The 25,571-nt window shown below is 45.0% G+C and overlaps 1 pseudogene; it reads right to left on the bottom strand.

Moving 5' to 3' along the window:
- Positions 1-12,257: 12,257 nt before the first annotated feature.
- Positions 12,258-25,571, bottom strand: part of LOC101012274 — a 35,132-nt pseudogene continuing 21,818 nt past the window's right edge.

The raw sequence follows: 25,571 nt of genomic DNA, 5'->3' as shown, positions 1-25,571 counted from the left end.
ATTGAACTCTCTATGTTCTCTTTCAGTCTTCCTTATGACCCCTGGCACTTGTTTTCAAGGTGGGAAACCAGGATTGGGGTAAAATCTGTGGATATAGTAGTAAGGCTAATTGGCTCCTGTGAAAATGAAACATATGGCTTGGCCTCATTAGCCTTGCATTAAATCTAACATCTCAAAGTGCAGTTAAATGGACATAGTTCTTACCTGGAACATATTTGTAATTTGGTAGAATCCAATATGTTCTCACCAAATATTGCCCCATCCTGAGATGTTCTGGGTGAAACAGAGGAAATTAAAATAAGTTGACAATTGATATTCTAAATTAATGAAAATCAAATGCTTTCAAATTATGTTTTTCATTCTGCAAATAATTTAGGTTTAAACATCTTAAAACACATTTTTATTATGTATAAATTATGATTATATTAGTAAAAATTTTTAAAAATGCCTAGAAGAAAAGCTGAAAAGAAATCAAATTGTTTATGTTTTTATTTAGATGGCAAGATTATGAGTAAATGATTTTTTCTCATCTTAATTTTCCAAGATGTTGTTGAGTGGTTACAATTACTTGCCAATGGAATAAAATATATGATCATTCCATAAATATTGGTTAATGTTTATGCATAGGAATCTCTCTAAAAAAGTGACTTGACAAGTACAATTTCTCTTTTCTGAAAAAGCAGTGACTTGAACAAGCATAAGAAGAAGTAACAAGAGGAAAGGAGCAGTCATGAGTGCTTCCTACCATCTGTCGGGCATGTCACAGCGTTATCTCATTTAATTCCCTCTGCTGGTAAAGGAGACACTGATTTTACAGAGCAGGGAATTGAAGCTCTGAGCGTGCATGTAAGTTGCTCAAGATCTCACTGGTAAAGGGGCCACTCACACTCAGTGTTTTATGCTTTCCTCCTGCTACATGAAAGACGTAGCAACAGAAACATTTAATAGGTTAGACAAATAAATAAGTGTAACATCCTGTCTTACCAAAAATTGCTGTATAGAACTGGTCTGACCACACCCCTTACACAGAATCCCCCGCCCTGCCTTACACACACACACTGCTGTCACGGATTGGACCAGAATGGTCACCTGACCCAAAGCTGCTGAACCATTAACTTCTCAGTGACCAATCAGATCCTCTCTTCTCAATAATTTACATAAGGAGATGTATAAATTTTGGTAAAGTCTAGAGTAAGCTTTTCAATTCAGATCTTAGGCCAGTTGGGGGAGTAGAAAGGATTGGCTCTGTAGAGAGCAAAGATAACAGAGGATGGAGGCCTCATGGATAAGCAGAGAAGACGTGCCTACAAAGCAGGGAGAGAAGCAGAAACGGAGGAACAAGAGGCCACATGGTCCTCCTGTGTAGTTCAGAAGAGCTTTTCCCATTCTCACAGCTTCCCTGTGAGCAATGTTTCCCATGGAGGTATTTGAACAATACCACATTTTGTTTGAACTAGCTTGAGTGAATTTCTTCTCTTACAATAAAAATATCTCAAACTACAGAAGCAAGGTGCAGTGGCTCATGCCTGTAATCCCAGCACTTGGGGAGGCCAAGGTGGGAGGCTGGCTTGAGCCCAGGAGTTAGAGACCAGCCAGGGTAACATAGTGGGACCCCTTGTTTCTACACAATTTTTTTAAAAGATTAGCCAGGCATGGTGGTGTGCATCTGTAGTTCCAGCTACTTGGGAGGCTTGCGGTGGGAGGATAGCTTGAGCCTGGGAAGTCAAGGCTGCAGTGAGCTATGATTGTACCAGTGCACTCCAGCTTGAATGACAGAGTGAGAACTTGTCTCAAAAAAAGAAAGAAAGAAAGAAAGAAAGAAAGAAAGAAAGAAAGAAAGAAAGAAAGAAAGAAAGAAAGAAAGAAAGAAAGAAAGAAAGAAAGAAAGAAAGAAAGAAAGGAAGGAAGGAAGGAAAGGAAGGAAGGAAGGAAGATCTCAAACTACAGAAGCAAGAAACACACACTTCGTCAGAATCTCAAGTCACAAGTCTCTGCCTGGCTTTGCCAATGATGATCAGTGCTCCCAAACACATATCCATGTGGATATCTCTCAGGAACCTCAGACTCAGTATTCACTGAGTGAACCTATCCATTTCCCTCCACATGCTCCCAGTGTTTCCAAACTCAATGAATGCCACTAATATCCTCCCAGGTTTCTGACCTGTGAGTTCCCCTCAACCCTTCCTTATTAGCTTCCTATATCCAACCTATCTCAAATTCACTCAAATACTGACCCCATCCTTCTGCTTCTCTGCCCCACCCCAATGCAGGCTCCACCACCTACTATGTTGCAGGCAGCAGCCTCCTTGCTGGTTTCCCTGCCGTGGTCTTGCTGCTCTCCAACAGCCAATACTCAAGTCTGGTCAGTGTACACACACACACACACACACACACACACACACACACACGTGCTTGTGTGCGCAGCAGCATTTAAAACCCTCCCATGGCTTTCCTTTTAGGGTAAAATCAAAACTCATGTGCATGGTCTCCAGGGCCCTGTTCATTGTAACCTCTTCAGTCCTGTGTCTCAGCATCCTGCCCACACTCTGCCCAGGCTGAACTGCTTTCAGTTCCTCAAACTTGTCACGCTTCTCTGCCTGAAGGACTTTTGTGTACCCTGTGCCTCTCAATGTGGAACTCCTCCCCTACTTAGCGGCTCTTACTCTTCTCTTGTGCCTCAGCTTAGATTTCATGCCCTCCACATAGTCTTACCTGATCTTCTGAACTTCAGGTTAAGTATCCCTAGTATGTGGCCCTGTGACTTTCTGTGCCTGACCACCCAGAGTACTTGCCAACCTTCATTGTAATTACTTGATTGTATTGTCTCCCTGGTTTGACTGTAAACTCCCTGCAGGCAGGGCATTGCTCTGTTATATCTCCAATGCTGAGCCCATCTGGTGATCAGAGAAGAGAAAGTGGAACCTGGGGGCCTGGTTATATAGCAACTAGAGCATCACAGCCATGAGGTGCTCAGGATCTAGGTGTGTATGATGGTCTTGGAAAAGAAATAGCTGTAAGAAGGACACAGTAAGAACAAAGAGGCTTTGGACCAGATTCTCAATAGATGAGGACAGTGGTAGAGAAGAAAAGTATTCAGGAGAAGATGGAACCAGTATGACTCCAAGACATTTGGAAGTTGAGAGAGGATTTCTGGTTTAGCAGGAAGATGATAATTTGGTTTTGTGAGAGTCTGATTGGGTTTGTGATGGCACAAGAAGTCCAAGTGACACTTAGAGTGGCAGGACTCCAGCTGCAGAGAAGCAAGGGCCAGAGATGACAATTTGGAGGTAACTTGTCTGGAGGTGATGGTGGAGGAATGAATGAAGGAGCTTCTACAGTGTGAGCCAAATATAGGGCCAACAGGAACTTTCCAGTTAAGTCAAGCAGAGCAGAGACGAAGATGGAAGGAGGACTTCAAGGAATGAGTGAGAAAGCAGAGACTAGAGTCCATCCCCAGAGCATACTATGAAGTTACGAAGGCCAAGAGAGGAGAGAGATTAAGGAGAAGCTAGCTTGCAAGATTCAGTGCTGATTGTTGTAATGGCCAGCATGTATTTGAGCCCTTTGCATGAGCAAGGCATATTTTGAGGAACTCTTCATCAATGACCTTGTTTAATTTTCACAGCAAGTCTATGAGATGGGTGCCACTATTATTCTCACTCTACAAATGAGTTACCTGAGGCTCCAAGAAAGCCTACAGCTTACAGAGGTCAGATGGCCAGAAAGCAGCAGAGCTAAGACTCAGACCCATTGTCTTGGAACTCAGAGCTGGAACTTGGGAGATCAAGGGAAAGATGGAATGGCGGGATCGGGGAAGGGGAATATCAGTTTTCTGTGACTAGATAGCTTGATGAAACAAAGCAGAAATCTCTACTGTAGAAGAAAATTGAAGTTGAAAAAGATAGGAAGCCTAACTTCTCTTCTGATGAGTGGAGCCAGGAGGGGGCGACAGTTAGAGGCCAGGAGAAAAGGAGGCCCAAGGCCTCTAGACCCATGTCCCTGCCTCTGCCCAGCAGCTGCCTCCTGCCCAAAAGAGTGAGCTACGGTGGCTTCTCCAGAGACTTCTCTGCTTCCTGACTGTAAACAGCCCCAGGGTTGCCATTCTGGGTGCTTTTCAACAGGCCAAGGGGCCATTGAGAGCCCGCAGTGCAGAGATGAACAGCTAGCTTCCAATCAACTTCCCAGGGGCCCGTGTGTAAAGCTCCCTGCAGCTCTGGCAGGAGACAGAGGCCCTGAGAGGAACAGGAGGTAGACAGACCCACCCATTTAGAGACCCTACTAGGGGGCCTGCCTGAGGCAAACAGCTGGGGTGCCCACAGCACTCCATTTTAAAAGAGGCCAGAAACAGTCAATCTTAGCGCGTGAGTTTACTTACACCTGACAACAATTCTTCCCCCAACATGGAGACCTGGGGATGAAGGCGGAAGAGTCCTCCCACCCCCACCTCAGCCCCTAGTTCCTCTTCTTTCTGCTGCCTCATTTACTCTTCCTTTATTTCTTCCTCTCCCTCATATTTCTTCCCAAGGACTGGAAAACCCTTGTCCATCAAGAACCTAAGTTTAGGAAAGAGAGAAGCAGGGACCCGGCGCGGTGGCTCACGCCTGTAATCCCAGTACTTTGGGAGGCCGAGGCAGGCAGATCATTTGAAGTCAGGAGTTCCAGACCAGCCTGGCCAATATGGTGAAACCCCTCTCTACCAAAAATACAAAAAAATTAGCAGGGCATGGTGGCATGCGTCTGTAATCCTAGCTACTTGGAAGGCTGAGGTAGGAGAATCACTTGAACCTGGGAGGCGGAGGTTGCACTGAGCCGAGCTGGCGCCACTGCACTCCAGCCTGGGTGACAGAGTGAGACTCTGTCTAAAAAAAAAAAGAAAGGAAAAAAAGAGAGAGAAGCATGAAGGGAGGAGAGAGAACCTCTTTTCCCAGGAACCCCAAGTTGACTTGGTCCTTTTGGGGGGAGAAGAATAAAATCTGTGGACTCACTACCCAGGCCAGGGAGTGTGAGTGAAGAGCCGCAGGCCTCCACAAAGACATGTGGAGGAGATTTGAGGACTGAATTTCAGGCCTCTGGGACATACAGGCACAAGGAGCATCAAAGGAAGAGGAGAAAGGAAGCCATGCCCACGTCAGAGGGGACTGTTCCAGTTGGCACAAAACTTACCTGAGAGAAATACTGGTCCTCCATTGGATGGATCATGGGTCTCTCATCTCAAATCTTTGTAACCCCAGCCCCTCCCACCAGTCTGCCAGCTCCCAAGACACACTCCTTTGCACCTCCCTCCCACAGATCAGACACCATTTATTTGTCTGCTGCTTCTGCTGGTTTCAATAAATATGGCTGGCTTTAAAGTCAAGGCAAAGGAGATTTACATATAAAAGGGATGGGGTCTGAACTTTCAGCTGAGTTGCTGGCTTTGCAACTGGACCTGAGTCACGTAGATGCTGGTTATGTGCAGCCCACAGTAATGTCAGCACCCCTGGGGTTGTGCAAATCACCAACTCTGGTAAGCACAGAGGAGTCGGTGGGTGAAGGGACTCTGAACCCCTTCTCCATTCTATTTCTCCCCATCCCGGTGACAGGGGCCTCCACGCGGCTCATCTCAGCCTCAGGCCTTTATGTGGATCTCTGCCTGGACCATTTCTTCCAAGGGGCACCATGGTTGGCTCAAATATCAACTCCTCTGAGAAACCTCTCTATTCTCTTTTATTATCTTCGTGGCACTTATCCCTATCCAAAAGTTATTTTTAAAATTAATTCCTAGTCCCCACTGCCACCCCATAAAAGTTCCATGTGAGTATGGCCTTGGGGTACCCTATTCTCACCTGCATCTGGGGCACATAGGAGAGCACCTGGCTTTTATCAAGGCTGCTCTGTAGAAGTGTATCAAATTGAATTCACTGAAATGGAAGCTTCAACCCACAAAAAGCAGCCAAATGTTTAAAATGATTGTTTATCAGCAATTAAAATTTAGTTTCAGGTCATTATTTTTGCCCATCTCTCAAAACAATAGCCAATCTTCTCCCTAATCGGTTGCCTCTTTCATCTCGCCAGATCCTACATTTGGAATGTCGAGAATATCTGTAGACTCCTGACAGTTAAAGGAAACCTATGGCTTTAAAAAGACGGTCATCACTGAAGATTGCATTAAATACGCTGTAAAAGGAAAATCTCCAAAGGAGATAAAGGGCCTCAGGGGTGGGTGGTGCCTGCCCAGCTGCCCCACCCCTGCAGGGAAACCTGCCCGCAGCCTCCTTAACCCTTCCGTGGCCCACACCTCAGGAAGATGCTGGGAAAGATCAGAAGAATCCAAGCACTACTTACTGACTGGAAGAAAACAGCAAAAAAAAAAAAAAAAAAAAAAAAGACCGATTCCAGTGTTGCTCCCCACCCCCATCCTTTCTTCTTCCAAAGAGCCTTCTGTTCAGAGAAATTAAAGGACTCTGATAGCAGATCACAAATTCAGGACAGAAAAGCTCCACTATGTAGCCAGAGACTGTATTGTGGGTAACCAGACGTTGGGCACTTTTTTTGCTTATGAACTTTTGGACACCATTCGAATAAAAGACTATTTGTTCCTGGACAAACACTCACCAGCAAAGAAGCTTTTAAGAGGAGGGGATATTTTTGTTTTGCATTTTCTCTTTGTGGAAAAAAAAAAAATGAGAGAGTGAAAGAGATTGAGAGACAGAGACCAAGAGACACTTGCTCTACTTACTTTTCACATAAAAGAACTTAGACTAATTTGTTTACTATTGCTGGGGATTCATGTTTACAAGTTCCTGCAGCATTGTGGTAAAAGAAATGCTATTTTTAAAAAGTAAAAACCCACACAAGCCTCCATATTCAGGGTTCTTCTTCCCCTTCCTGCCTTCCTCACTCCCCACTTTCATTTCACAGATGGCCACAAACACATGAGCCAAGTCGAAGCTCAGGAGGCCCTTGTCTTTCTCTCCCAGACCCCTTTGAGACTCCCCTGTGAAAGGGTCATACCTGAACTTGGAAGGCAATCTCTAGTTCAAGTTCAGTGGAATTCTACTTGCCACAAAAGTCACACCCCACCTGTGCTCCTTTTCAGCAAACCAAACTCCTGGCAGTCCTAAATACACACCCTAGATTTATTTTCCTTATATCCAGGGACCATTTCTGAAATCAAGCTAGCAAGATGTTGAATAATGTCCTTTTTACAAGAGGGTGTGCCATAACTGGGTCACTAACTGTGTGACTAATCACGGGTGCCTGTAACCACAGCGACTGTGGCTTCAACCTGACGTGGTCATTTGTAAACCACAAAATGACCCAGCCATCTGCAGGGGCTGCTGGCTCTGGAGTTTGCGGCTCTTCCCATGCCTGTCCCCTCCTCACCCACGGGAGCAATGGGAGCAGCCCCTGGCTGAAACCACCCTCCCCTTGCCTCTGCACTGGCAGCATCTGGGAGGGAGCTACTCACTTCAAACCTCTTCTTACTCAAGTCTTTACAGGCCTGTGTTGCAGAGACAACCGCAGCAGGCATTTGCAACAGTTGCTCTCTGGCCTGAGTTCCATTTAGCAACACTAAGTCCAAAGGAGAAAAAGAAGGGGTCTAGAATAAATTTCTTTTCAAGAAAAAAGCAAAACAAAACTGGAAAGGTGGCCTGAGAAAAACTTCCCCCAGCTAATTTAGGGCTCTTTGTTGTGCCTAACATTTATTCATTGCACTAAAAGTTGATAAAATCCATAAAGTTTTCCCCAATCACTAAAGCAACTTTAGGAATTTTCAACACTGGAGTATCCTTTTGCCCAAGGGTCCCCAAATGTATCCTAAGTTAGGAGCACTAAGGCTGCAGTGCCTCAATGCAGGTCCCTCCCAGGGATCAGCCCAGATTGGGAAATGCAAGAACAATCAACCCCTTACCCTCTGGAGACCCAAGTTCATTTTGGGGCGTCCTGCAGCGCTTCAAGAATAATCTTGGCCAGGCGCAGGGGCTCACGCCTGTAATCCCAGCACTTTGGGAGGCCGAGGCGGGTGGATCACCTGAGGTCTGGAGTTTGAAACCAGCCAGGCCAATATGGGGAAACCCCGTCTCTACTAAAAATACAAAAATTAACCGGGTGCCAGTGGTGGGCGCCTGTAATCCCAGCTACTCAGGAGGCTGAGGCAGGAGAATCGCTTGAACCTGGGAGGTGGAGGTTGCAGCGAGCCAAGATTGCGCCATTGCACTCCAGCCTGGGTGATAGAGAGAGCCTATGTCTCAAAAAAAAAAAAAAAATTAGAAAGAAAGAAAGAAAAGAAAAAGAAAGAAGAAAAATCTTAGGGCCAAGGGGCTTATTTGTAATTGAGGAGGATGATTGGTGGTAGTGGTAAGGAAGATCTGCTCCCACTGCCTCTCAGCATGAACCCTCCACCCCATCTCTCTGAAAATGGCCTTACTTTTTTCTTCATGGTCTGGGTAAAATTGGTGGAAGGTACACAAAGGACTAAGCAACCTCTCTTTCAGCCCCACCCCCTTACCTGTGTTCACCCATTCCCTTAATCTTCAATCCCATTTTTTTTCTCCTTATCACATTAATTCAGTAGGGCAACTGCTTCTGTCCTGGGGAGGGAAAGAGTTTTCTCCAAAAGGACAGACGGAAGCAACAAATGGGAAGGAAACTGACAACGCTTGTGAAATCCCAAACCGGATTGGTAAGAACGCATCATAAATTATGGATCCCTCGAGCCGCCTCCGGCCTGTCACTGCGTGGTCTGTCTCCACGGCGCTCCCCGGCGCGGGCGACACTTGTCCATGAGCGCGGGTCTCTCGGGCCTCAAATGTCCCCGCCCGGCCCGGCCGCAGCGGTGGCCCAACTTAGGGCCGCGGGGGGCTCTGGGCGCTCAGCCGGGAGGGACGCGCCAGAGGCGGGGACGACCCCCCCAGCCAGCAGAGCACAGGCTCACCATTGTTCCCGAAGACCCCCGCGGGAACACCCTGAGCTGGCCTGGGCGCTCCGATCCGAGGCGCCAAGGCCGAAGAAGGGAATGCGAAAGGCGCCGGGGGCGGGCGGGTGGAGAGGGTGCGGGACGTGCCCGCCACCCCCCGGCGCGCAGGTCCCCCGGCCTTGGTGGGCGGTGTGGCGGGACCCCGGGCAGCGCGCGACATCTGCGCGAGAGCACGGGGGCGGGAGGGGACGTCGTCACACTCAGGACGCCCATCTGGACCGACTTTCCTCCCGTGCCAGAAGCGAGGAGGGAGAAGTCAAGGTTAAACGCTGCGGCGGGGCTGCAGGCGGGCACTGGCGGGGGCACACAAAGCCGCGGGCCCCTCCACTCGCGCCCAGCTCGGAGCACGCCGCCCCCGGCCCGCCAAGAGCCCCGCGCAGGCTACCGTGGCCCCACCTTGCCCTTTGTCTTTCCTCCGGAGCAGATGTGCTGTGACCCCTGTAGCATTCTGGCTGTCAAGATTAAAGGAGCTTCCACTCTGTTTCGAAACTGCAACTCTTGCTCCCCAGACCTCATCAACCCCACCTCTTGCTTTTGTTTTTGTTTTGTGTTTTTGGCCACAAGTCAACCACTCATCATAAGGTGGGCAAACCCCTCGGTCCACATTTAAATTTGTTTGTGTGACAAATTGGCCTGCCGTTCCACCCTCTTAGCTACTGTAACCAGCACCAGAGAAACAATGAATTACGAGATTAAAGTTACGGAAAAACGGCTCATCCTGCAGATGTTGTCTGCTGAAGGCTGCTCTATGGACAAATATGTAAAGGGTCGTGTGTGTGTGTGTGTGTGTGTGTGTGTATGTGTGTGTGCGTAAAGCCAACAGCCTCACATTTGTTCTTTGGTAATTTGTCTTCAATATGCCTCCCCCCCACCCCCATGATGAAAGGTCAATTATCAGACTCAAAAATAAGCAACCTTATCTGGCAAGCCTGTACTCCCAGAAATGAATGGGAGAGCTGGGGTTTCTCATGGGGCAGAGAAAAGGGAACTCCAAATCAAGCTGAATTGTGTGTGAGTCAGACTCTGGAGAAAATCGTGGGTAAAGGAAATGTGGGGGGCGGTTTCCTGGATTTCTGTTGCAGGAAGAAACCACCGAAGGGAGGGAGGGCTGTTAGGGGAAGAAGTGAGGGAGGGGTGGAGGAGGAGAGCGTGGGCCGGGAAGGGAGGGAGAAGAGCCTCCTTAAGGCCGAGGGAGAGGGGCGGGGTGGATCGGTAGGAAGGCTGGGGCTTTCTTTGTTTAGTTGGTGTGGACTGGGGCTGGGCTCAGTGAATGTGCCTAAGTGTGCACCGCGCGGTCAGCTGCCCGGCGAGGTAACAGCTGGCACCTGTGCGCGAAGTGCAGCCTGCATTAGCAGCATCATTATTCAGCATTAGAGCATTACAAAGATAATTACTGCGAGTTAGAAAAGCAGAGGACAGAGGGAATTGAAACCCCAGACCCCTTGGCTTATCAAACTCCCAGGTTACAAGTGTAATTTCAAGCAGCTTTGGGAAAGGCACCTCTCGCAGAGCTGTGAGTCTGCCACGCTAAAGGGAACGTTCGGAAGACCCCACGGCTGGAGCCAGTGGCCCAAGAGCTCTTCTCCAGGTTTCATCCTGGCTCAAGGATCAAATTGGGGTCATAGATAGGATGCTGAAGGTCATCACACTAACATTTTCTGGTCTCCAAAGCAGTTCTACTCAGACTATCAGAACCATCCTTTTTAAATCTAGAATGAAATGGGTCAAATGGAGTAGAGTAGGTACTTTGGTCTTTGAGTAACAATGATAGCCTCAACAATTAACAACTGTCCAGCTCTTTTTGTGTCAGACTGAATGGAAACACATTTATGAATTATTTCCCTCAATCCTCACAGTAACCTTAAAAGGAGGGCATGATTATTACAGCCATTCGATAGATGGGAAAAATGAGGCTTTGAGAAGAGTCAGCAAAGTTCTTCAGCATTTTGCTCCCACATTTACTCGGTGTTTTTTCTTGGTCTAGAGCAGTGATCCCCAACCTTTTCAGCACCAGGGACCATTTTGTGAAACACAAATTTTCCACAGATGCTGGGGGATGGTTTTGGGATGATTCAAGTGCATTACATTTATTGTGCATTTTATACCTATTATTATTACACTGTAATATATAAGGAAATAATTATACAACTCACCATAATGTAGACTCAGCAAGAGCCCTAAGTTTGTTTTCCTGCGACTAAATGGTCCCATCTGGGGGTGATGGGAGACAGTGACAGATTTTCAGGCATTAGATTTTCATAAGGAGCATGCAACCCAGATACCTCACATGCACAACTCACAACAGGGTTTGCACTTCTATGAGAATCTAGTGCCCGGCCGGGCGCGGTGGCTCAAGCCTGTAATCCCAGCACTTTGGGAGGCCGAGACGGGCGGATCACGAGGTCAGGAGATCGAGACCATCCTGGCTAACACGGTGAAACCCCGTCTCTACTAAAAAAAAAAATAAAAAAAAAAAGAGAATCTAGTGCCAACACTGATCTGACAGGAGGTGGGGCTCAGGTGGTAATGGGAGCAATGGGGAGCAGCTACAAAAGCCAATCCTGGTCCATGGCCCAGGGGTTGGGAACCCCTGGTCTAGAGAAGACTCAGGCCTACTGTGCCTCCGATTTCCCACTGGTCAGACAGGAATACCATCCTGCCCTACTGCCTAGAGGTTGAGAAGCACATGCCTTTGGTTTTGGATAGCCAGTAAATCCCTTTCTCAAAACCTGAAATTTGCATGAATGCCAGCTCTCCAAACACACATTCTCTCTGCATGTATCCTTGGTTGGGTCAGAAGTAAATCTCACAAAAGTGAGTACTGTACTGTATTGTGATTTCTGGAAAACAAAGTATTTTTAAGAAGTGCCTTCTTTTATAGATTGGTATACTAATTAGTGAAAAGTGTTTCACAAACTGGCTCGGCAAAAAGTTTGCACTTAGCACGTGCAGCTAACTATGTGGGCCATAATAAGGTGAAGAACTTGGGAATAAAAATTAACTTGAGTTTCATCTAGGCCAGTAAACTCATTTGCCATCTCCTGACTCAGACACAGTAGGCTTGAGTCTTCTCCAAACCCGGGGTTCCCTAATCCCCAGGTCACAGAGTGGGAATTTTTTCTAACAACTTTTTTTCTGACATTGTAGTGAATGAAATCAGAGGGGACATTTAATTTCTGGTGTACACATTGAGTTTATACCGTCAGATTATGATACCTAGGAAGTACTATTATTAATAATATAGATCATAACTATTAACAGAAATGACTAACATGAACTGGGAAATGATGATGGGTCAGTTATGACACCAAATGCTATACATTCATTATCTCATTTAATCCTTACAATGGAAGCCCTGGCTTCTACTCCTTCCCTAGTCCCCTCTCCACCCTCTAGCTAGGAAGCTCTTTTTTTTTTTTCCAGGAACACGTGAACTTTATTGAATGCCGTTGTAGAAACATGTGTGAGGATAAAGGGCTGATACAGGGCAAGGAATGGAAGGTGGAGTGCGTGGGAGACAGGTCATGGTCAGAGCTCCTGGCCTGGATGCTGCTTCCTGTTCTATCGATAGACTTGGAAGATCAACACTGGGATGATGATAAACAGAATGATCATGAGGATGTCCAGAACCAGGGCCCAGATGTTCAGGCACTTGGCAGTGGAGGCATAGGCCTGGGCCCTGATCAGGTCACCAACCATCTTCCTATCCCTAGACTTCATGGAGTAGGCGAATGCTATGAAGCCCAGGCAGCAGGAGTTCATAAAGAGGGTGTTAAACAGGGACCGGATGACATGGTCGGGCACAGAGGTCTCGCTGCAGATGTGGATCATGGTGGATGTTGAGGCAGGAGAGTTGTAGGGCACCCCCAGCACAGCTACCTCTTACTCCTCCTTGAGCATCTCACAGTTGCGGGGTGGCCAGCGTTTGCAGGAGTGAAGAAGGTTTGGACTGTGTGGTTCACAGTGTCCAGCAAAGACCAGCTGTCAGGAGCTCTTTTAAAAATGTGAATGAGGCCCGGCAAGGTGGCTGACACCTATAATCCCAGCACTTTGGGAGGCCGAGGTCGAGAGATCGAAACCATCCTGGCTAACATGGTGAAACCTCTTCTCTATTGAAAAAAAAAAAAAAAAAAATTAGCCGGTAGTGGTGGGCACCTGCAATCCCAGCTACTCTGGAGACTGAGGCAGGAGAATCACTTGAACCCAGGAAGTGGAGGTTGCAGTGAGCCAAGATTACACTACTGCACCCCAGCCAGGGTACAGAGTGAGACTCTGTCTCAAAAAAAAAAAAAAAAAAAAAAAAAAATTGTGAATGAGGTCAAGTCCTGCCCTTGTGTTAAAGGCTTCCAGTGGTTTCCCACTGAACTCAGGAAAATTCCAACTGCTTCTCTGGGCCTACAAGCCAGTGCCACCTGGACCTGCCTACTGCCAGTGGACTCTATCAGCCCACAGCACATGCCTCCACCTGCTTGGGTTTCTGGGCCTTTGCACGCACCCCTTCCTCTGCCTGCAATACCTAGCTCTTACCTGGCTAATTTTTAAAAAAATTCTTCCATTTAAATGTCTCCACCTCTGGGAGGCCTTCCCTCAAATCAATCAAATCACCCTCATAACCCGTTCTTTTTCTTCTTAGCTTAACACCATGTAAAATTATCTTTATCATTGTTGTTATTATTATTATTATTGTGCGTCCTTACATCTCCATTTTTCTCCCTGATCCCTAAGAGCCAGAAAGTCAGGGATAGGCATTGCTCTCCATGTATCTTTAATGCATAACACTTTTGGACCATGCAACAATGTTTGCTAAATTAATCGAGAAGCACCCTCAGAGTTAGATACTATTATTATTATTATTATTATTTTGAGATGGAGTCTCGCTCTGTCACTGAGGCTGAAGTGCAGTGGCATGGTCTTGGCTCACCGCAACCTCCACCTCCCAATTTCAAGCAATTCTCCTGCCTCAGCCTCCCAAGTAGCTGTGATTACAGGCACGTGCCACCACATCTGGCTAATTTTTTATATTTTTGGTAGAGACAGGATTTTACCATGTTGTTCTCGAACTCCTGACCTCAAGGGATCTGCCTGCCTCAGCCTCCCAAAGTGCTGGGATTACTGGCATGAGCCACCGTGCCGGGTCGTAGATACTATTATTATTCCCACTTTATAAATGAGGAAACTGAGACAGGAGAAGGTTAAATAACTTGTTAAAAGTTATACAACTGGACCTGGATGGGCATGTGACTATCTCAGATTGCTACCATTGAATGAAACCAAAAACAAAATGATAAACTCACGTGATCTTGAAAAATAATGTTAAAATCAAATTAGACTCTGTAGAAAATGAAGTTACCTTGTGGACAATTTAAATTATTTACATAAGGGAAATATCTCCAAATACATCAGAGATTAACACATCAGCTTGCACATTTATTCCAGCCACACGGGTTAACATTAGCATATTCTGTGACTTCAGATGCAATGTTTCCTACTATTTCTGATTTCTTAAAAGGTTTTGAAGTATTTGAGCACTTGGACTGTTCTCTTCAAACTGTATGGGCAGGTGGGCATTCCGTCCAGTCATTTCTGCCCTCACCTAAAGGAACAAGCAGAATGTGGTTTTATTGCACAAGAGTAAAAGCCAATGCCACCACAAACCCAGTGACCTTCTAGCTACTTTCTAAATCTTTAAATAACTTAGAAACAGCCCTCACCCAAGGGAAGGGTGGAATTTAAATTAAAGAGAAGGGGCTGATTTTATGCTTACATTGCTGAAGTCCCTTCAAAATCAAGTGTCCCTGGTTTCTCCAGACAGGAAGTAGACAGTTTTTTTGTAACAAGGAAAACACCATGGGTCTTATCTCTGTGTTGCTTTCACAGCTTAGATAAACCTGTGTGCCCTACAGAGGAAATGCAACAGGGTTCCACCAAGAACCTGTATGCTGCGGGAGAAGCTCCCTCCAGGGAACTGAAGTCTTCCGTTTCCTTCCAGCGGGAACCATAGCTGCTCTGTAGGAAAATACAGGAATTTGATTGACATAGAACAAAAACCAACAACCCTGAGGGGTAAGGGGATTTTCCTGAAATAGATGAGTTTCCCTGGTTTCACATGATACTGTGTATGGTTTATACTTCATGTACCACAGAAGGCTGAAAATGGTCATTTCCTGGCCCCTCCGGTGGTGGTTTTCCAGCCAGGAAAGCATTCTGACTAACCAATCAATGCAATTTTTTTTTTTTTTTTTTTTTTTACTTTGAATCTTCATGCTACTGAAAGAAAGCCGACTTGTCCTTGCAGGGGTTGGGTGAGAGGGTGGGGCTTCAGAGAAGCAACCTCGAGTTGGTCTTGTTATCAATCATCTCCGCCTATTGTGAGAGTTTGAACAGGCAAAACCTACCCACACACACTGGCGTGATATGCATTTTCGGTGTGTTACTTAAAGCATAAATGAGACGTCATCTGCTTTTCCATCAGATTAGGTTTGGTTTTTAAATATAAATATTCAGACCAAACTGAGATTTTTAGAACTTTGTAACACACAAACTTGATTGTGAAAATATAGACAAGAAAGATTAAACGTATTTTTAGTGTTTTTAAGTACAAAACTCTGTTTTCACTGGTTTGCTTACCCTTTCATATGTTCAAATGTATATACGTGAGCACCAGTGTGTATATTGAGGGAGGGGAGCTTTCGAATCTTGAGACCTCTACACAACGTTTATTTGCTGTTACACTTAAACGAGGTTGAAGTTCAACAAAGGCAGGCAAAGCAGGCCTTCAGTTTGCTTTGGTTTCATAGACACATCGATCATTTCTTCTGCTTTGTGTGGTCGTTGTCAAAATTGTCTGTACATGGAGGCACCAGCAGGGCCAATTCGGCCCTTCAGGAAGGGCCCCCTGACATGCAGAAACTCTTGGTATACTAGATGCAATCAACTGTCTGCAGAAATGATAGACTCTGGGTAATAGTCACTGAATGCATGGCTTAGAGAAATTTAAGAACCCCAGGCCCAATGGGTGGTGAGCATACATTTCTAGGAAGGCAATATCATGTCACCAAATGGGTCCTTGGGCTGGTCACAGTGAATGAAAAGAACCAATCTCAAGAAAGACTCTTCCAAATTGGAATGATAAACATGGGGACTTTTAGAAAGATAATTTAATCCAGAAATTGTCACTCTCTCCCTAATACTGTTGGGGAGAAGAGGGGGAGGAGGATGGCCTGACCAATGGCTAAAATTATTATGCACCCTGAGATGGACCTCCCTGCAATGGAGAAGGATACAGGAGGCTCTTATGGACAGACACCAGCAGCCAGCAGTGTTACACATATTCTTGACCATTTGGCTGGTATATTTTGCACTAAATATGCATGAACTGGACTTATGTTTCACATGTCAGTTTCTTGTGATTTTGATTAAGCAACAGGCAGTCCTAAGCCAAACACCTCCAGGTAGCCTAACAAATCACTTCTTGCCCTGAGAAGCCAGGACCAGACTAGAGACTCACTTTGGTAGTGCCCCTGGGACACCAGTCTGACCAGCCAAGTGGCCCCCTAGATGACCTCTCTTGCTTCTCTCTAATTCAAACAAACAAGCAAACAAGCACACTGAAATGAAACCTCAGGACATCACAAGAACCCATGAGGAATCCTTGTTAACAATCATTTCTTTACAACGCTCATACCAGAGTTGCAACTCGAACATCTGATGTTTTTTTAACACGATTCATTACTATTCATCAAAAGACAGTTATTTTTCAATACAATTTTGAAAAGATACACCCCTAAGTCGAAGTTTCTAAGGATTTTTTTCCTCCAGGAATAAATGTTTGAGAAAGAATCTTCCTGAATAGACATACATATTTTTAATAGAGCAAGAAGCCTGGAATATGTTCCAAGAAAATTAAAGGAAATGCCATGCTTATCATTATAAGGTATGCTCAATGTGGGGAGTAAGACCTCTTAGGAAGTAGAAGAAGGAATAAATGAATGAGTGAATAGGGTACCTCTCAGTGAGGGAATGAGCGATGACCGCTCCCACTGTTTTCTGGGGAGATATCTGTTCTCAGGACTTTTTTCACTGCTGGAAGGAAAGTTGAGTGAGGTGATTATGCCAAGCAGCCTGGAGACAATTAACCCAGGTTTCCAGAGAACATCCTGGTCCTGTCTAGGCTGGTGCTTGCCTCAAAGGCTTCCTCATCAGCATAGAGTTACTCAGGTGATCCTTCAATTTCCCTGAAGGTGTTAGATGAGTAATGTAAAAATCTAGAAGAATTGAGCTCATAATGTGATAAGTAACAAAACTTTGCAAGCCTATTAGAGGGGAAAATTGGAAAGGTTGCAGCCAATTATTAATAAGACAGATGAACATGAGCTGTCTAGAAAGCACTTGGACTCTGGGACACATTGCCAATGCAGAAATGCACAGAGCAGAGGGGGGCACCTGGCAGCCCCAGACAAACCCAGCCAGGAGGAGTGTTTTGATCATTCATGTTAAGTGAAATAACATAAAATCAAGTTTTTTTGTTTTTTGATTTTTACATTTAGAAAAATTTGCATTTTCACCTCTATCTCACACTTATATGAATGAAATTCATTTTTAGTTTGAGTCTATTAACCCAGGTCAGAAAGAGAAGGATAAAGTGATTGACCTCATCTAAAACACCAAAAAGTTTTTCTTTTAGGAAAATGAAATCACCACACTTCCATTGCAGAGGGTCAGGAGCCCTGGGTGCAATATTTAAGGACGCCTTCACTTTCTAGCTCCTGCAAATGCAGTGTTGGCGCCTGGAGTGAGGGTCTCCTTAAATTTTATGCTAGCCTCATGCTAGTTCTGACTACCAGTAATCACAGTTGGGAGGGAGGAAGACAGCATGGTAGATAAAATGAAGACTCCTTTATTAAAATCAAATTAAAGAACTGTTGGGCTTCCCATTTCTATTAAATTTTAGAACTCAAATTACAAAGCTCCTAAATTTCAATTACACTGAAGTAGTCACGAATCTACGCCATGGCCCTGTGTAAGACTATGCTTTTAGAAGGTTCTCTTACTAGTCCCGCCTGCAGTTTAATAAGATTGTTTCTTGCTACCTTTGAGACCCATCTGCCATGCTGTGCGCTCCCTGTAGGTGTGGAAGAGCTGAGCAACGTCTTTTTTAATCTTTGTTTTTCTTTTTTTGGGGGACAGAGTTTCACTCTTGTTGTCCAGGCTGGAGTGCAATGGCTTGATCTCGGCTCACTGCAACCTCCGCCTCCCAGGTTCAAGCGATTCTCCTGCCTCAGCCTCCTGAGTACCAGGGATTACAGGCACCCGCCACCATGCCTGGCTAACTTCTTTTTTTTTTCTGTATTTTTAGTAGAGAGAGGGTTTCACTTTGTTGGCCCGGCTGATCTCAAACTCCTAACTTCAGATGATCAGCCTGCCTCTGCCTCCCAAAGTGCTAGGATTACAGGCATGAGCCACTGTGCCTGGCCAACCTTTGTTTTTCTAAAAGCGTCTCGTGGTCACCTTTTAGCTTTTCTTACCCTTTTTCGTTTTTTCTTATCCAACTCATCTTCCTTCAGTCATTGAGGTTGTTGGTTTCTAGAGTTTTCATCCAGCTGTGCATCCACCAGTGGTATCATCTAGAGTATGAAAAAGCACATTGCATCTACTCTATAAAGATCTTTCTTTCAGCAAGTGTTATGTTAGGTTTATACAGCATAGACAGAGATAATGAAGGCTGGTCCTTTAGGACAAATACCAAATGTGTTCTTTAGGCCATGAAGCTCTGATTGTTGTACTCTGAGCAAAGCCACCAATGGTCGTACCTTCTATGTGAATGCCTTAATTTATAACATGAGATGTGGCTCTATCATCCTGCTCAATCATCCAAGGCAAAGGCATCGGACCTGAAGGAAGCAATCTGGAGGCTTGTTGGTGGCTGTGAGCTGGCTTCCCATGACCCTGCTGATTGATAGGGACACTCTGTCCTAGATGCTAACAGACCCAGTTAGATACACTTCCAGGGAACTCAATGTCAGGCCGTAAAAGAGGAACAACAGCAGAGTAAGCAGAAATAGGAGGAGGCTCAGAAGAGGAAGTAAACAGGAGGCTTGAGGGCATGAAAATTGGGAGGCAGTAAAAGGCAGAGCTAGTCCAGTGAGGAGGTAGAGAAAAGGAGGCGAGAGAGACTGCATGGTAGTGACTGCAGACATGGAGGCAGGAGAAGTGGGAATGGAGAGGATCTGAGAAGCTGACATAGGTTGCTTTTGCCTGTGAGCATCCATTGCCATTTCTTCGGCCACAGCAGCCTGGGACTTCTTGAGTCCCCCACCCCATCCCGCTCTCAGGCCTTTTGTTTTTTCAGGAAGTGGATTGAACCCAGCACAGCTCCCTGCCCCAGGCCCAGGACTGGCCAATGAGAGCATCACACACACTTTCGTGGCCTGGCCTGGTGCTGGGATTAGCATATGACCCAAACCAAGGCAGCAACAGCCAGTGGAACTGGCTTCCAAAATGCCCACAGTAACTCTCTGCAAAGCAACACTCTCTTTGCTGCAGTGGGCAAGCTAAAATTGCCAGGAGCTGACATATGGAGAAAGTGGGTCCCAAAGTAAAGTCAACCCAGAGAAAAGCAGAGCTGAGTGATGGAAAGAGAAAGGCTGAGTCACAAAGGGGGACTACCTCTAGATGGCTCAGACACAAGAGGTGCTATCAAGGGATGCCGGTGGAATGAATATCGCCTGGCACTTGCTTCTGAGGACAACAACATAACTGGATACAGCAAGGAAGGAATCAGCCACCTTTGTTCCTAGCATATGTATATAATTCCAAAACAATGCCTGCTGAAAGACGGACGCTCAGAACACAGGTGCTGCTTAGCCATTGATGGTTATTTTTATGAGAACATGATACATTTATTATCACCCAGTAGTGTCATATCTCACACTCTCAGAGAACAGTCACAAATTTCCAAAATTACCCTTGAAAACCCCTTAGAAGGCTGCCACTTTGCAAACTGGGGATTCTCCAAAGTCCAAGACATCCAGATTCTCCTCACTGCTGGGCAGATCACTGCTTCTTGAGCAAATCACCAATTGGAGTTGTTGGTCTCCATGTCGAGGCTTGTAGAGAAACCACCTCTTTCAATGCTAGGGTCACTCAGTTCACACCGTGGGAGGCCCTCAGGAACAGAGACCCATGGCGCAGATGACAGACTTCCAACTCCCAGCTTAGCCTTCTTCATGGGGTGTAGTTCACTGAGCAGCACCCAAATATTAACTTCCAGGAGAATCTATCTGGAAAGGAACCTCACATTTGGATTGTCTCTCCCCCAGCATGTTAAGCAAGAAAGTGGCATTTTTCGAAGGTAAACTTTGTGGTAATTCTAAAACAGTTACTGGATTCTTCAAAGTGTAAGAGTGTAGCAACGCAAAGGTTTGGCTTTCCCAAAAAAACTGTAATCATTGATGATAAAACCAATACACGTACCATTTCCTCCCTGACCACCTCTGACCTTATTAAGTGAACATCTTTGTGAGAGCTCTGCCTAGGGGAAACAATGTGGCTAAAATTCTTACCACCAGGACACACGAGGTAAAGGTATTGATTGTGTCCTCCCAGAACCAAAGATTTAGCTTAAAGGAAGAAGCTTGATTCAGTTAGCACACACATTACATTCTGAATGCAGAATAGATGAAGATTGGACATGATTTGAGAGAGCACAGGAGGACCTACAAAAATTGAGACCACAGAGTATTGGCAGGGCTTGGAGGTGGAAGGAAGGAGCTTGGAATGAAGAGTGAAAGTCACTGAAGGCAAATATTCCAATTGACTGGATCCACACCTGGCACCTGGGAGGATTAAGGGGGTGGGGCAATGAGTAGAACCAAAGAATATTCCCTTTTTTTTTTTTTTTCCTGAGACAGGATCTTGCTCTGTTGCCCAGGCTGGAGTGCAGTGGCATGATCACAGGTCACTGCAGCCTCAACCTCACGGGTTCAAGGATCCTCCTGCCTTAGCATCCCAAGTAGCCGGGACTGCAGGTATATGCCACCATGCCCTGGCTGATTTTTTGTTTTTTTTTTTTAAAGAAACAGGGTCTTGCCTTGCTGCCCAAGCCGGCCTTGCAATCCTGTGCTCAAGCAATTCTCCTTCCTTGGCCTCCCAAAGTGCTGAGATTACAGGAATGAGATACCACCCTCGGCCCCAAGGAACATTCTTGACAGGCCAGAAATAATAGTCCAGAAGGCATGGGACCCTATTATTTATTGGCTCCTGGTCTCTCTCTACTCCTCCTCCCTGCAAAATATAGCAGACTAATATAATTCTTAAGAGTTCGGGTCTAAGTCAGGTAAACGTAGATTCAAATCCTGACTCTGTCTCCTGGTAGCTGCATGCCTCGAAGCAAGTTATTTCACTTCTCTTTGCTTCAATTTCCTCATCCTGCCAATGAAGGTGATAATAATTCTTCATATCTCAGAGATTGTCTTGAGGAATATAAGAAATAATGGCACATAGAAAGTGTTTGGTAAATATTCGCTGCTGTAGTATTTTTACCGTCCTTAATTATTTATGCAGTGTCTGTGATAATTTACATGTGTATAGATTATTGAGAAGCCACCATTCTCCTCTGGGCATGCCAAGGCTGTATGGAATGCATAGGATGTCACTTTGATCGTATACGTGTTTACAGTCAGCAGAAATTAATTCACATACTAGATTTGTCTTTTACCGCGGGCTTCTGGGTCTTGCTTAGGAAAGACCTTGAGCAAAGGAAGAAAGAAGCTTCAATGTCAATAAGTGAATTTTAATCTTCATCAGAGTGGGCTCTAATTCAAATGAAGTCAAATGACATGTGAGACTTCTTGGACCAGCCTCCCTTGATAGGCAGGTGGAAGCTTTGGTTTTTACATTCCAGGAGTGAGTTTGTAAGGAACTAGTCTTTTCAAAGACCCCAAAATCACACCAGGAGGAAAACATCTGGAATATCTTCATAACAGCCTCCCTCACACACACACTTGTTGAGAAGTGGTTACTCATCTTTAGAATTTCATATTTCTCTTTGAGGATGAATTTTCCCAATGTTGGTCCCAATAGGGAACTTGCTCTTGTTTTAGAAGAATCAAGAGACATCTTTTGATAAGAATACTACATAGATTGTCTGCTGAATATGTTTTCTGCTGAATACCCGATTAATGGTGGTTTGCTCTCATCTGGGTTTTGCATAAGGAGATTTAGATCCATGAAATCATCTGCTTATCTTTTAGAAAGTAAACCGGTTAAGAAAGTAGGCTCTGGTAATAGGTAATATTCATTACCGTTTCAAACAACTCTTTTTTTTTCTGTTTCATCACAGTCATAATTAATTTCATGGCTCAGGTACACGAAGAGATTTAAAGCGATGTTTATAAAATGAATTAGCCTCTCCCTCATCTTATTTAGAGTTCTCCATTGTGAATATACTCAAATTGTAATGGAGAGGCAATTTATGAGAAAGCTCTCTGGTGTCCTTGATTCTGTATCCTCTAGAGGATTTATTATTTCAGCTCTCCTCCCTTGGGGCCAGAAGACAGACCATGTGGCTAAAAGACAGCAGCTTTGATGCTTTTCATTAAAAAAGAATTGTTCTGGAAACATCCCATTTGGGATATTTTGATGAGGCTGAACAGTGGGAGTTTGGAGACGAGAAATGGGGTACATCTATAACTCATTGGTACCGATGCAGGTTTAACAGGAATGAGGTTGCAAATTTAGGTGTATGAGGCCGTGTGCAATCCTGCACAGCCCTGGAATGGGGCTGGGGAGACCTAGTTCTAGTTCTGCTTCTTCCCCTATCTTGCCCTTGACCCTGGAAAAATCACATATTCCCCTGGTCTCCTACTTTCTTAGCAGTAAATGAGGGGGGTTGAAACAGATGAGTTCTAAGGTTTTTTCCAGCCCTAAAATTCCATGATTCTGGGTACAATTGTAAAAGTATCTGTTTGGCTACTTCTTATTTCCACATATCTTTGGGGTTTGGGTGGTTGATTACATATATACTCATCTTTGAAATTATTTCTCTTTGCTTATATTGATCCATATCATGATTTTTTTAAATATGGTTAAGCTAATCCTTTGAGCTGTGTCCAATAGGCAGCCACTGACTATTTACATTTAAACTTGTCCTGCCGTTACACTGGCTGCATTTCAGGTGCTCCACGGCACATGTGGCTAGTGACAACTGTACAGAAGAGCACAGACACAGAAAATTTCTGTCATCACAGAAATTTCTCCTGGAGAGCACTGTGATGAGGAGGAAACCCATTTCTAAATAAGAGACTGGCTCAGGGGTACAAGACCGGCTCCCTTCCCAGAGGATATTCTTCATTCTAATCCCAGGTTGATAAATCATGATCTCTAAAGCCAGTCCCATAAGCAAACACTCAAATTTTTGGCAGAATTTAAGGCATCCCAAAGGCCTGTTTACAAATACCATCCCGCACACCGCCCGTGTTGCCCACTCTCTCTCTCCCTCACCTCCCCCTCCTTTCTCTCCTCCCTCCACCTGTCATGTCCAGGTAGTGCCAGGGCCACATCCAGTATCCCTGATACACCAGCTCAGAGAGGCAGCAGCTGGAGAGGACAGAACATAGCATTTTCCCTCCATTCAAATGTGCCATTAGTGACAGGGCACAGTATCGTTTGTTTGTGTGTTTGTTGCTGTTTTGTTTAATGAAATATTACTGTGAAATATTACTACTAATGAAATATTACTGTGAAATATTACTTTTCGGTCTTTGACCAGAGGAGGCCCCTGTGTGGGTTGGTGAAAAAAGGAAAGTTGGCTGTCACACGAGTGATGAGCATAAGCAGCTCTTTGTGCCTTTTGAGTTGGATTTGAAAAGAAATAACTTAATTTTCCCATCTTCCATGGCTCTTAAACAGAGACTTCAGAGAGAGTTTTTGGCAGTATGTTTAGGCAATAACTTCTGGTTTCAGTGATTGGGCAAACACCATATTCTGCCCCTCCTGAGCCAAAGCCTGGCAAGTGTCCTAGGTGAGCTGAGTGTTGCCTAGTCCCTGCTGCTCCCATCACCCTATGCTGCTCAACTGAGTTGAGGAAGCAGAAGCTTCACTCTGCAGCTTCATCTCAACTTTCCTGCTGGTCACTGTGGCCTACAGCTTCCCCGTGTCTTTGTTTCTGTCCCATTAAGGGAAAGAAAGTGGCTTTCAGGGTACAGTTCTGCAGGCAGGACAGTCTAAGGTCAAGGGGATGTGTCTGGTAAGAACCTTCTTGCTGTAGGGACTCTCTGAAGAGTCCAGAGGCTGTGCAGGGCATCACATGGGGAAGGGGCTAAATCTCTGTTTTTCGGTTTTAACTTTCTACTTTGAGTTAATTTTAGATGCAAAGATGAGTTGCCAAAATAGTACAAAGTGTTCCTGTATGCTCCTCATACAGCTTCCCCTTTGTTAACCCTGAAGTAACCATAATATAATTATAAAATGAAGAAACTTGTATGATTCTGTTAGTCAAATTGTAGACTTTCATTTGGATTTCACCAGTTTTTTCATTAAGGTCCTTTTTCTGTTCCAGGACCGAATCCAGTGTCCCACCTTGCATGTAGGTGTCATGTCTCCTGCTCCCTGCCCATCTGTGATAGTTGCTCAGCTCAGTCTTTACTTGTCTTTTGAAAAATGCTGCTCAGGTATTGTGTAAAATGCTCCTCAGTTTGGCTGTGCCTGATGTTTTCTCATGACCAGACAAAGGTGATACATTATTGGGAAGATATTACAGAGGGGATGTGGTCTTCTCAGTGTATCATATTATGAGGTACCTGATGCCAATATGTCTTATGACTGTTGATGTTAACCTTGGTCCCTTGGTCAGGGTGAAGTCTGCCAGGTTCCTCCATAGTAACATTATTACTTCTCCCTTTGTAATAAGAAAGGAAGGGGGGAGCAAATGAGATAATCTGAGGCTATGTAAAGGTCCTGTTTCTTTTCAGACTTTCTCTCACTAATTTTATCGTCCCTCAGTACTAAAATTGCCTGCAGCAATATGAATATCTGAGTTGTTCTACACTATTGGTTTAGTAACAACCATGGGGCATTAAGAAAAAAAGCACTATGCTTTTTCTATATATAAATATATATATGTATATATACACACACACATATATATATTTGTGTATATATACGTCTATTTTATATATATTTTATATATATATATATATATTTTTTTTTTTTTTGAGACAGAGTCTCGCTCTGTTGCCCAGGCTAGAATGTAGTGGTGCAATCTTGGCTCACTGCATGTAGGAACCTCTGCCTCCCTGGCTCAAGGGGTCCTCCTGCTTCAGCCTCCCAACTAGCTGGTGTTACAGGCACATGCCACTACCCTCAGCTAATTTTTGTAATTTTAGTAGAGATGGGGTTTTGCCATGTTGGCCAGGCTGGTCTCGAACTCCTGACCTCAGGTGATCTATCCACCTCGACCTCCCAAAATGCTGGGATTACAGGAGTGAGCCACCGCGCCTGGCCAAAAGCACTATATTAAATATGTTTATCAATTATAAGGCCCACCTTGATTTCAGAAATATTAAAATATGAAAAAAGGAGAGACCTTTCTGAATGGTTGAAATTCAGCCAGTTT

The sequence above is a fragment of the Papio anubis genome, chromosome 8 (genome assembly GCF_008728515.1).
Source record: "Papio anubis isolate 15944 chromosome 8, Panubis1.0, whole genome shotgun sequence".
Lineage (NCBI taxonomy): Eukaryota > Metazoa > Chordata > Mammalia > Primates > Cercopithecidae > Papio > Papio anubis.
The sequence above is the reverse complement of the archived record's forward strand: the minus strand, read 5'-3'. Positions and strand labels throughout refer to the sequence as shown.